Source organism: Agelaius phoeniceus, chromosome 5 (genome assembly GCF_051311805.1).
Source record: "Agelaius phoeniceus isolate bAgePho1 chromosome 5, bAgePho1.hap1, whole genome shotgun sequence".
In the NCBI taxonomy this organism is placed as follows: domain Eukaryota; kingdom Metazoa; phylum Chordata; class Aves; order Passeriformes; family Icteridae; genus Agelaius; species Agelaius phoeniceus.
In genome coordinates this window covers 56,246,970-56,261,005 of record NC_135269.1, presented here as the reverse complement: position 1 = coordinate 56,261,005, position 14,036 = coordinate 56,246,970, and the positions used below count along the sequence as shown (strand labels likewise).

Genomic DNA, 14,036 nt, shown 5'->3' with positions numbered 1-14,036 from the left:
GCAATATCTGGATATGCCATTTGATATTGCTTTTAGGTTTGTGATTTTGGGTTCTTTTAGCTTGCATATGGAGTATCCTTTTGCAAAATTTGCTGTCATCTTAGAAACAAAATATTTTTGATTAATAAACAGTGTTTTTTTCCTTTCTGCTTGAAAAGAGATTACATATAAAAAAGAAAAATGAGATTCTTTTTAAAACAATCTGCCAGTATTTACAACATTATTACAGATATCAGAATGATATTGTCATTTAATTAATTGACTCTATGACTCACTGGTTTTGGCTAAAATCAGTACTTAAACTATTGGAAAGACAATCTCTTACTTAGAACCTTTTACTTTTCTCTAGTTTTAGTTTCCTGTAGATTAAGTCTTTTTGAGCTACATACCTTCTAGATGAAACAAGCTGTCACCAGCCTTGGACTCAGATGATTTAAATGGTCCAGGTTGTAATTATGGATCCTGGAATAGTTGTTGTTTTTGTTTTTTACCTCTGACTGTTTAATAAATTAAAATGCACAATGTGAGCATAAATTAAGGGTTGCTTGCAAATAACAAAACCGGAAGCCATGCCTATAATAAATTTAAATATGGAAAAAATATCAGTAATGTTATTTGTCTCTTATGTGATAACTTTTTGTAATTTGTCTCCTATGTGATAACACATTCATAACTGCAGAATCAAAAATAAACAGTATGTAAGAAGACCAGACAGTCTGATAATGCAGTCTCAGAGGAAGAAAAAATGTCAGTCTTTGCAGATGCTTACTTTTTATGTAGTCTTTGAGTGGAAAAAAATTATATGTTTACCCCCAGCTGAAACTATTCCTGATGTTCTTTACGTTTTCCATAGTTTCACTGTGTGCATTTGGAAAGTTGTCAAAAGACTAAAAGCTGCTATATAAAGGAGCTGTGTGTATTTAGCTGGTTCTTCATGGAGGTGAGCTTGATGTGCATGAACAGTGTCTGAACAGAAATTATCTAGACATACTAAGAATAGCACAAAAACTCAAAAATTATGTCTCTCAGCAGGCACTCCCAACAAATATTTCCTGGGAGGAAAAAGCCTTCACCCAAGACTCCACACCAACTATTCCCCAAAGAAACCACCTTAGAGATTTAAAATTTTACTTCTTCTGTGTTTCATAGCCATGTCTTGAGAACGAAGTGCAGAAAACCTCAGTGGCAAAGAAAGTGGTTGTTGATGGTTAATTATGGAAGTGGAGTTCAGACCCATGTTGTTAAGATACTTACTCTCCATACACATTTATGAAGACAGTTAATTGTCTTAAAGTTGGATAAAACCTGCCAAGGGAAGAGAATTTTCCCTTGAGTAGCCAAGATATGTTGACAATATAATTTGCCAGGTACTGTAGCTGCAGGGACAGATGGGTACTTCTATTCTCTGATGATCCCTTCCAGACCATTTTTATCCAGACATTCCTTTTAAATACTGAGAGGGCACTGTTTGTCCTCTTGTCCTGTCACATGTGACCTGGGAGAAGAGAGTTCCTCGCTGCCTGGCCACAAACTCTTTTCAGGGAGTTATAGAGAGCAAGAAAGTCTCCCCTGAGCCTCCTTTTCTTGAGGCTGAACAATCTGATGCTGGAGAGGAGAAAGATGAGTCCAACTCATGAGGAAGAAGGAGTGTCAGAGACAATGTGGTGAAGCGACCCTAATCACACTTCCCTGCCCCCTGTATTGCTGAGGAGGAGGAGGTACAGATTCGCGAGTAAGGTTAAGTCTGGGAAGAAGAGAGGGGTGGGGGAAGATGTTTTAAGGTTTGGTTTTTACATCACATTATCTCACCCTGATTTAACTGGTAACAAATTCAATTAATTTTCCCCCAAGTTGAATGTGTTTTTCCATGATGGTAATTGGTGAATATCTCACTCTTCTTATCTGACCAATGCTTTTCCATCTTATTTTCTCCCCTCCCCTGTAAAGTTAAAAAGCAGAAGTGATAAAGCAGCTTTGGTGGGTACCTGGCATCCCGCACCTACCACAACCTGTAGATCCTTCAGCAGATGTAGGAATCTAGCTGTTGATCCTGCAAAGCTGCATGAATATTTTACACAAGTTTCAGTAAGAATATGCATACCTATATAATTGTCTATGTGTAAGTATTTGAAGAGATACAGGGCAGATACTAGTACTCAGGGGTACATGAGGGAGGACAACTAGAAACTCCACTAGTTTATAAATAGAGTTATGTTCATTTCTGTTCATTCAGAAATGAACATAACCACATAAAAATTCAGGGTCTGAATGGACATAAGGACTTGGAGGAAGATTTTAGGTGAACATTGCCAGCTGTGATGTGAGAAGAGACTGATTTTAACTATGTAAATCCACAAAAAAAAAAGAAGTTCTCACAAAGAAATGAGAATTTCAAAAGTTATACTTTAGTTCATTGAGGAACTAAAGACAGAACTGTTATATGGACTGAATGATGGGGGAGGATTATATGAAATGTGTCATGGAAAGAACAGATATAAATAACAAATGGAGGTGAGTTATGAATTGAATGCTATAAAATATAAAGGAGACTTATTTTTTCAGATAAGTCCTGATGCTTTATAGAGATAATACAGTTTTGGTTATAATTGATTTTAGGAGTAGAGACATATGTTGTAATAGAAATAATATATAATGATAATATGAAACATGTATATATTAAAATTGGGAGTTTTAGAAGGGAGAGGAGATGGTGAAGTAATGTGTCCTCAAGATCAGAAAAAATGACCAAGGTAGAAGTTTCCATTTTCATAGGCAATGCAGTATGTAAAATAAAAATAGTGCAACTGCTAAATTGGATTGTGGTTACTTCATTTGTGTTTTTCCAAATCTTTTTCAGTCAGGCATAAGTACCAGAATGAATGTTTAATTTCAAGCAGGCTTTATCTGAAGGGATTATTTACAATTAAATGTAATGATATTGAGGAAGGAATCAGTTAAGGGGAAATTTTTAGTGTTTTAAAAAGTTTACAGTGGATAGTTTTGTGTAATAAATATGTAATAAATTTTAATGCCATGTAAAATTCAAGTTAACTGAAACAAACACTCTAGGATTACTAGATAAATCTTTAAGAGTTATCAAATGACAAAAGAAATTTGTGAATTGCAGACCTTGAGAAGAATGCTAAAAAAGACAAAAAGGATATTAAAAATGCAGAAAAAGATTAAATAGAAATCTGAGAAGAATGATGAAAACAGATAAAGGGGATATTAGAAAGGAAAGAGATAATTGAAATAGATATGTGTATTAAGAGATGCTAACCACATTTCTAAAAAGATTTTGAACACTGCAAAATAAAAGATCAGTGAAGGATGAAGTTGAAAATTTCAAGATCAAATAAGAAACAGAGTAAAAGAGAATAGGAAAAGAGATAAACCATTAAATTGACTTTTCTTCCATGAACTGCACAGTATTTATGAGAGAATAAGAAATCATGTCATTTGTTATTAGCTGGGTGTCCAGGATCTTGAAGCCTTTCAAAAAGAATGAAGAAATACCATATTTGGGCAATTTTAAGAAATTTTGAGGGGCAAAATTAAACTTTTATCTGACATTTAAGAAAATCACACGAGACACACACACACACACACACACACATATATATATATACACACACACACACACACACACACAATGTAATGTTAGCTGTAAAGTAGAATTTTCAAGATGACACCTTACAATTAAATGATATATTTATAACTGCTCTTAAAATACAAGTCTAAATAGTTATTTTTATCTTAATTTAAATAAAATAATTAAAAAAATAAGGATTAAGAATGTATTAATTATTATGGTCCAGATCCTGAAAAATATTTATTTTTATCCTAAGCTCCTCTAAAATGTCTTCTTGTTATTAGGCAATTTATAAAATGCTTTGGGAATTCATTCAAAGTTTCTATGTTATATCTTTCAAGGTCTGGACTATAAGTACCTATAAAAAAATAGAGAAGAGCTATGAACATCTCAATTGCAGGTCAGAATTCCTGTACAGTACGCAGAGAATGTAAAAAATTGCAAAATGTATTTTCCTGGCCTCGTATATTTAGTTAGGAGTCACCTAAACCTACATGAAACAAAAAGTACCTAAAGTGGATAATGGACAAAGAAACAAAACAATAAATATCATTTATGACAGAAGTGGCTCATAAATCCTGTTTCCTTATTTTAATCATGATCCTCAGCCTGAAGTCTTATGATGTAAGTTATGTGTCCTTACATTTTCTTCACTGAAGAAAACTACAGTAAGTGCTTTCTTTCAGAAAATACCTCATAAAAATTATGCTTTCGCCCTCTTCATCTTTTATGCAGCTATTTAGTAGGTGATGTTAATTCACATTTCCTTTTTACCTTCCAATACAATGTCTTAAAATACAGAATTTCCTTTCTGAATTGGGTTATTTTTGTGCTTTTTTCTGAAGATGCCATGTTAGGAATAAAACTAAAAAAAAAAAATTAACTCTTTAGTTTCATAATCCTGTGGTATCCATTTACCCATGAAGTAGTTAAATGCATGTTCTGATCCCACATCTTGGTGCTATTTATTATATTTTCAATAGCCACCTCAGCCCTGTCCAACACAAAACCCCTCATACCTACAGTCTTTAAAACAAGGACTAGAGATTTTTTTTTTTGATCATCCAGCACACATGCTCTAACCATAAAACTTAGAGATTCATCTAGGTTATTCTTTTTGACTCACAAATTTTAAGTTTCATCTAGTTTCAACACAATGTGTTTAATGTCCCAACTCCTTTGAGATTTTAATTCATAATAGGATACATTCTTTCTAGAGGGTTTGAAAGAGCATTTCCTCAGAGAAAGAATTGAACATCTTGAATGCATTAGTTCAGTTCTCACTATGTACTTCTGAAGCTGAGAAAAGTAGTAGAATGTATTTTGCTTGGGGCATGATGTGTTAGGCTGAAACCAAACTTAACTGCTTATCTGTTTTAATAAATCCCTAATTAACAGAATCAGATACTGCCTAAGCACAAACAATTTACTTCCCCAAAAGTAGTATGAACAGAAAAAAAATTTTCCATGTAACTGGAAAATTTTAATATCAAAAATTAAAGTAGATTATTCTGGTTTCATCTGGAATAAAGTTTGTTGTTTTTTTGTCTTAGTGTCTGGTACAATGCTATGTTTTGGATTTAGTAGGAGACTAATGTTGATAACTCACTGGTGTTTTGGCTGTTGCTGAGTAGTGCTGACCGTAAATCAAAGGTTTTTCAGTGTCTCATGCTCTCATGCCAATGAGGAGCACAAGAAATTGGGAAGGAGCACAGCTGGGCCAGCTGATCCAAACTGGCCAAAGGGATATTGCATAACACAGAACACCACGCCCAGTGTATAAACTGGGGGAAGCCGGCTGTGAGGAATTGGTCATTACTGAGGGATGGGCCAGGCATCAGTCACTGTATTATTTGTTGCTTGTTTCTTTTGGGTTTTTTCTATCTCACTCTTTTTGTTGTCTCAGTAATAATAACAATACAATCCTTAAACTTTTCTCATCTCAATGAATGGGGTTTACCTATTTTGATTATCTTCCCCATCCCGCTCTGGTGGGGGAAAGAGTGAGCAAGCATCTGAGTGGTGTGCAGTTGTTGTCTGGGGTTAAAATGCAACAAAAACAAAACTTTAGACTTTCCACAGTGAGATGTCAAAAAAGAAAAGCCATCTGAGCATTAGCTGTAAAACCTAAACTTCAGCAAGTTCATTTTCTATGAACTCAGCTTTTAGCATAAAATCATATTTGGCAATGGTATGAATCACAAAAAAAAAAATGTAATAATTGCACTATTTCTCTCAGTTAGAATTTACCCTGTTTCTCCACATAGTTATGTAGCTCTCACTGGGCACACCTGAAAGCTCAAAAAGAAATTTTCTGCTGCTCTCCTGTCCATTTGTGCTTACATTATATTTTTTTGGTCTACATCAATTTCCAATGTCAATGTAAATTTTTTTCTGCAAACGCATTAATTGTGTGAAGCAAAATGTGAAATGTTTCAGTGTTAAATGGAATCACATGGATAAAAAAATCAGATTAAATAGCACAGCACTTACTGTAAAGTAAGATGAAAAATGTGAAGTAACATTATTTACTTAAATACCAGTCTTGAAATTCAATCAAATATATGCTTTAAGAATAAATTTCCACATGATTACCCTTAGACCAAAATTGCCCATAATATACCCCTCCAACTTAATTTATAATATTAATAACAAAAGCATGATAACTGACTTTGAAAATGTAGATGGTTTTGTACTTAAAATACTGCTTTGGGAAGGAAAAAGGAAGCAGGGGATAATAAATATTGTATGCTCAAAAAAATTATGTGAGGATTTCTAGCATTTTGGCACATAAGGCTTAGTATGATTTTTGGGTAGAAGATATATTATTACTATAATTTTCTATGTGCTCACATTCCTGGAAAAGATTTTTGGTTTCGTGTATATCTGGTTTTTGATCCAAATTTGAAGTGAGATTGAGAACAGAGTTTGTCTTTCACTTCTTTTTGAACCGTAGAGCATGCAGTTTGCAGAAAGCCTGGGATTTAAATTGTTTCATTGTTGGTTTGTTTTTTTTCTCTCATGAGTACAAGATTGCCTTAATGGCATTCCTTCTTTTCCATACCTTGATCAGTTGTAATAGCCAGGCTCTAGCAGACAGCCACCCCTCTGGAATTTGGTGTTGCCAGAAAAAATAAGACTATTCAGGATTTCTTCTCATCTCTTGCAGTAAGTATTTTTATGCACACGTAAAAGGCACACAAAAATTAGAAACACCTTCAGGTCTCTGTAAACACCTGCCTGCCTGTATCACTCTGACTTTACTCAGACACTCTCAGCTCTATCAAAATCACCCTCCAAATGTGGGGAGTGGGAGAAGTGGTGCAGGGAGGGAGAGAGAGATGCATACACACAAATGAGCTAATTACAAATGCACACCAAAGATAAATTAAACATCAGTATGCTTGCTACTCTCTGTAAGATGCCTGAAGAGTCCTTGCTTTCAAAGACCTCCTTTGAATCATGTGGGTCCACTTACATCATCAGAAGCAAAATAAAATAAAATTCATCTTTTGAGGAAGCCAGTCCTGTGTTAGAACCTGATTTATGCCATAGACGTGTGTTGCTGTTTCCCAATTTTTTTTCAGCATATTCTTTTAAATAGATGCATTTTAAGAAAGATCTTGTTCAGTGAAAATCTTGGCAAAGTTCCCAAGGTTACTACTGAATGGCTTTCAAGTAGTAAAGTAAGGGAACCAGGGCAGAGAACAGGTTCAAGAGTCTCCTTGAACATACTTTATCATATTTTCCAAATGGAAATCCTGCATCTTGACAGAATGGATCCACCCATCTTGTAAATGCGATCCATTTTTCCCCAAAAAAAAAAAAATCTTTCTCTCTTTATGCCAGACTTACGCTACAATAGAATGTACATCCCTAAATATTATAGAACCATTGCAAATAAAAGGCCTCTGATCTTGAATTGACTTTACTCTGCAAGTTCTGAGGGCTCATCTGAACTCATCTTGGCTAGAAGCATAAGCTCAATTTTTCCTTGCTAATGCCTAGCCTGTCTGAGCTAGACAATGTTGTTTACAGGAACAGTCTGACAAACTGAGGGGTCAAAACCCCCAGAATACAGCAGCTCCTTAACTTGATCTTGAGAAAGCTTGGTGGGCCATTTCCAGGCTTTACCTGGGCTATAGTGAGGAGAAAGCAATGTCTGATAACAAAAATAAGCTACCCAGTATCGAGGAAGGATAAATCCCATCATGAGTAGCATTCTCTTTTTTAAAGAATTCAGGATGATAAATCTGATTCTTGAAAAAGATTTATCACTGACATTAGGACCCAAAGTCTGTGTTCAATCATTTTGTCTTGCTGTTGTATTATCTGTAAGATGTATATCTGTAAGATGTACATCTTACAGGTTATGTCTGTATTATTCAGGTAATCTGGACTTCTTAGCTAACTCCTTTATTTGTAATTTGACTACTTTTTTTTTTTTTTTCCAAGATTTTGAAAGCACTGCGATCATTGCCATAATGTCACATTTTGCACATGTACCTAATGGAAAAGTCTGACTTACTTGCCTCATAGCAAAACCTTATTTTTGTTTAAAAAAGACCTGGTGCTCCAAAATAAATCCACTAATGTGTTAGCAAAAATATTAGAGTTGAGAAATAGTGTCAAATGTTAATAATTGTTTAGGATTGAAATAATACTTTCCCCAGCCCCCCTGTTGAGTGCTCTTGTAGCACACAAGAGATCAGCTTAAGCCTTGCCCATTAATGAGTTCTGCAGGTCAAATGTCAGACATTTAAGAATGTTTGCAAAACAATATATGTGTAGTTTAACAGTCCAAGTTTGTGTACATACCAAATGTGTTCAACTCAAATGTAGCACACAGAATTGTGTTTCTTTGGACGTTTTTCAAAGGTTTACAATAGGGCTAGAATGATCTTACACTACACGTGAGAAGAACCTTGAATAGCATCATTTGTAGTGGAAGGGTACTGAAAAGCAAGGTATTCCAGTACCTAAAACACAACCTTTGGCCAAAAATTAATAATATTTGGGGCTGAAGTATAGGTATTTAGGAATAGTTAAAATACTTTGCTCTTCTGTGGTTACATTAAAGACTTGTCTCCTAAAAAAAATCATTATAATGGATTTCAGAGGGTTATAATTTTCTTTCAAATGTAACATAAATAACTGCAAATTTAATTTTCAAATTATAATTTCCAATTTGACAGAGCTTAATTATTTTATGTCAACCCACTTCTAAATTTAACACAATGCATTTGAAAATTTTAATTTTAATAACAGTTTAAAAAGTTAAATATATTCCTGCTACAAGGCAGAAAAATAATCACACTAAATGATACAAAAAAATTCTTTTGGTGATTATTATGCCCATAATGCAGTTCTTTTGATGTTTTAAAGTTATTCTCTCTTTAATATGAAAAAAACCCCTACATTTATTCTATCAATGTCTCTTTAAAATCAAATAATTTGAACCATGATCATGCTCAATAATCAATAGCAAATAACGATTCTTACTAACAGAGATTGGCATTTATTAGAAAAAAATATAACCATACCAATTTAGAAATGGTGCAGAAACACCACAGCAATTGATGAGTTAAAAAAAATACTGGATCTAAGAAGTAGTCTGACAACACTGGTGAGACTTACCATAACTAATACTTGAGGAAACCACTCTGGATGTAGAAGGTAGGAGATATTTGTAAGCTGACAGGATTTTTTTACTGAGCCATGAGAATGCTAAAAACAGTGTAACCACCTCACCTGACACCTGACTCCCTAGGTCCAGGCCTACATCTGCATGAACTACTTCTGGAGATTTTTTCTTTGTTATTAAAGCTTTGATAAGTGTTCCTATTTTAGAAGGATGAGAGAACGGTTTGCAGCCTGTGAAAATTAGCAGAAGCAATTGCAAATGATACACATATGTAGATCTGTTTATATGTCTTTCCTTCTCACCAATTTTAACTCATTTTCCTTTTTAATAAAAGTAGTTATGACAGAAAATTGAATTTCTTTGTCCATAAGTGTTTCCTTCACTCAATATGGTCCTTATTTGATCCCTATCTTAGTCTGCCTTGACCATCCTTTGCTTCTCAGCTGTGGAGGTTAAGATCTGTTCATAGTCATACCACAAAGCAGAGTCAGCAAAGCTGAGTTTCAACAAATCACATCCTTTTAAATCTTAATATATAACTCTTTATTTGTATCAATCTATTGTTATGCACTCCTCTGGTATGTTTTATACCTCCTGCTTGCCTTGTCTGTTTTATTTAAGTCTGTAAGACAGCTTGTAGGAAAGAATCCTTGTCTGATGTAAATCCAGTTAGACTCCAAAGGAGCTACCTCAAATTACATCAACCTCCAGTGTAGCTCATTATATTCCTTTGATATCTACTTTGCCTTATTTATAGCAGGAAAATAAGCTATGATTTACATTGACTATTAAATTTTAGACTGAAACATCTAGCTTTATGTTTTCTATTTTAGCATTTGTCTTTAGCTCCATTCACAGCTGTCAAGGCTTTTATATGCCCTGGTAGCAATTCTTAGAGGAGTGTTCCAGGTAGAGAAAGAGGCAGCTGAAACTGTCATACAAGAGATTTCTCACTTCCTTCAGGCATCTAACTTTCACAACACCAGCCTCAATTTTAGCAGACTCAATTATTCTCCATTACTATCTTATAATAGCCCTACTGTACACCTTGTGTTCCTATAGTATGACCTGGTAGGGGTCATGACAATACCTTTTTTCTTCCCTGTCATTTTCATAATCCAGAACATAGAACATATGCTTATGTGATTTATCAGATGCACATGTGGTATTAATGATGAAAGCGTGTTATTTTTTTCTGGTTTTAATCATGATATCTTGCTGCTGTGTAAACCTAATACCTTTACTAGAGGTTCATACTTATATTTCTTTCCTTGTGAGTAGCTCAAAGAACATTTTACTGCATGAAAAAGTGTAAGATAAGTATTTTAGGTGTATTTCAAGTGTTACAAGTTAATGAGGCCATCAATAAAATCTAAAGCATAGCAATTATTTTTACACTCTATACAGACTTTTGAGTGACCGCAAGAAATGGTCACAGTTTTGCCTCAATCAGTCAGAGCAGCAAAAAATCTTAATGTTAGAAATTAAACTCTGCAACAAAAAAGAAGTTGTTCTGCAAAAGTGGAAAGCATATTTGAAATGTTTCATTTTCCACCACCTAATTTTTCTGCCACTGTGTAGCTCATTGGAGATGTATCTATTATTGTTGTAAGTTAAATCAGTTTTTCTAATTTCATTGCTGCACTGCACCTTCATAGACTTTGGACAGTCATATTAAGAGTATAGAAGTAACACAACCTGATTTATGATAAACACTACACACATACCTCTAGGGATGCATTATAACTTCTAAAAGCATTAAAAGATGTGCAGGGATGCTGTTTGTGGAACAAGACCAATATTCCCCTTCTTAGTCATTGGTAGCAGAATAAAGATCTTAAATCTTTTAAAAGGTGTTCTACTCCTGCCAGATGTGGATGACACACATTTTTTTATGCTCAAGCCTACCTCATCACCATACAGTCAGACTTGATGGTCTTAGAAGTCTTTTCCAACCTAAATGAATCTATGATTCTGTAATCATCACACACAGGGAAAAGACTAGTATGTCAAAATAGAAAAGCAGAAAATAACAACTCAAATAAAGATGGCTAGTGAAGTGTTCATCTGGATTTATTCCTTTGGTAAATCATAACCATAATCAGAATATTTTTTAAAGACATGTAAAATCATTACTAAAATATTGATTTTTTATTGGTTCTAACAAAAAATTAATAAATATGTAAATATTGTTAGTCACTTCTCTATGTTTAATTTATTAACTCTGTTTTGAGCTTATAAAAAATGACCATTTTGTGTACCCGTTTCTTAGGAAATATTTTCATTTCAAAAAGGTACATAACTTTACTGGTACTTTGACCCTGACTGAAAACAAAGCTTCTTGTTCTATAATAATATATTTGGACAGATTTTTACTTAAAAAGAAAACAAAAGGAAAAAAAATGGTATAATGCTCTGAGTGATATTGAATGGTGACTACTCAAATTGCTTATAGTTTTTCCAGTTACTCTCTTTTGTGAAAATGACCATACACTGAACTCTCTTTACCTTTGTGATTCAGAGGCAGAAACTTTCACACTCAAGCTACTTCTTCAGAAGTTTAAAGTACAGTGATTGTTTATGAAAAGTGTACTGTGAAAATCAATTTTCCCCTCCAAATATTTCAAAGGAAGCATCTGTCCTTTGTGAACATGTTTTTTGTAAGTCTGCATTGCAAACCAGATGAAGTTCAGTCATATCACAGTTGTCATCTGCAGATACAATTATACAGCTATATTTAATGCCTCAGTGGATAACCCCACATTACAGTTTAATTTTCCACAGAAATCTAAATTTGTTCTTGGACTGTGTATTTTCTATCACATTAGATAATCAGTCAGAGGAGAAATCCAATTTTAACTCAATCAACAATACTTTGAAGATGGTTGCATAAAATAACTTGCACAGGTTTTAGCATGCGATCCAGCATGTGACTAGTCTGTTCATTTATTCATTGCTGGAAACATATTCTGGCATGACACTGAAACTCTATGAATGATCCCTGGAGTGTTTTTTTTACTGTTTTGGGACATATTATTCTCCTGGGAGTTTTTATTTGTTTGTTTTGTTGTTTTGTTTGTGTTTGTTTTGGTTATTTGGGTTTTTTTTAGCAAACAATATGGCAGATCTTTCTACTGTTTAACCTGGAAATTTCTAGTTCTAACTGAGCCCCAAGACCAAAGTGGCATCCATATTACCATAAAATAGATATGACATTTATTTTGTTACATTGCAAGGAGAAAATAATATAAATGAGTTCAGAATTTTTTGTCTATTTTCTTCTGATGATGAAGGATTGGTTTCTGTATCCCTGCATCCTTATTTTAGTTGCTTTTAAACTGATGGGAATCATTGCACTTCATGAGATTTTCACATACACAGTTTGATGTATGTAATTATACCAACCCCAGCCCATGGTATTCACCTTGCATTTTGTCTTAGTAGTTACTCCTTATTATTAACCCCAGAGACTATGAGTGCTAAATAATATCTCTTTTTTCCTTGTTTCTGAAAAGTAAAAAATAGTCATAGTGCACTGACACAACATACTCAAGCAGAGGTGTTTCAGTTAGTTTCATACATATTCTTTGATAATATTCAGTAGCAGAAACTTTAGAAGAAATTGCAATAGGGTGATTGTGTTGTAACATGAGGTAGAGTGATTAGGCTCAGGGGAACCATATGTATAAACCAGGCCAGTGTGGAGATTTAGATGTGAGTTGCTCTTTTTTTTTCCCCTTAAGTTCCTGATCCAATAGTTTATATTATTATTTAATATAAATTAAATACTACCATGGATTCCAAAGGGTGTAAACTTACAGCAGTTTTATTTTCTATTGCCTGAAAAGCTGATTTAATAGCAGAGTTTTTAAAGTTCCTTCTTTTCTACCCCATGGCCTTTCTGTGAAAAGAAAACAAGATCTATAATTTCCAGAGCCAGCATCCTCAGCTAGACTTTTCCTCTAAAGCTAGTCATAACCTCTTCAAGGTTACCTGAGACACCTCTCCTACCTAAGTTTGAGTATAGAATTATTGTGGCTGCAGATTTCAGATTTTATTTCTTTATACTAGCCTTTCATGTGGTCAGCAATTTTTCTATACTTTCCAAGAGGAAAACCACAACTTGGTAGCAATAAAATATATATCTCTTGTCATAGAGCCTTTTCCTCCTTTTTACCCTTTAACAAGTCTTTCCTTTTATCATCCTCTCACAAGAAAGTGCAAGTTCGAGGTATTCTTACCCAATTCAAAAGAAGATGAGTGCAGGCTGTATCGTAAAGCAGAGAGACTTCATTATAGAAGAGGCTGATGAAAGCATCAATGGTGATTGTTCTCTTCAGCAGGAGTGTGGAGTGCTACTTCCTTTGCTTTCCTATAGATAACAGGTGTGATCCACGTGGTTCTCTCAACACATCATAGCTTAACCATAAAAACTGGAAGAAAGCTAAATACAGATTAATATAGTGCAAGGGAGACAGAAAAATGTTTCTAGGTATGCCTCTCTGGATATGTGAATGTGGAAATGTTGTGGCCCAACCTTGGCTAATGACTAAGCACCAACACATCTGGTGACTAATTCTTCTCCCTCCCACAGTGTGGTGGGCAGACAATAAAAGAGCAAAAGTGAGAAATCTTGTGCATTGAGATAAAGAAAATTTAACAAATGAAAAAAAAATCCTATGTGCAAGCAAAGCAAAATAAAAAAACTTACTGACTATTTCTCATCTCCAGTAGATGTTTAGCCACTTCCTCTAAAGCTGATCCTCATCACAAGGAGCAGTGGCTTGCAAAGACAAACAA

At 34.2% G+C, this 14,036-nt stretch overlaps 1 long non-coding RNA gene across 2 annotated transcripts in view; it reads right to left on the bottom strand.

Annotated features, from left to right (window-relative positions):
* Positions 1-13,758, bottom strand: part of LOC143694163 (uncharacterized) — a 90,943-nt gene extending 77,185 nt beyond the window's left edge. For both annotated transcript variants that reach the window (XR_013182462.1, XR_013182461.1), the window contains exon 1: positions 13,478-13,758. This is a non-coding gene — a long non-coding RNA (uncharacterized LOC143694163). The remainder of the gene's footprint in view (positions 1-13,477) is intronic.
* Positions 13,759-14,036: the final 278 nt, after the last annotated feature.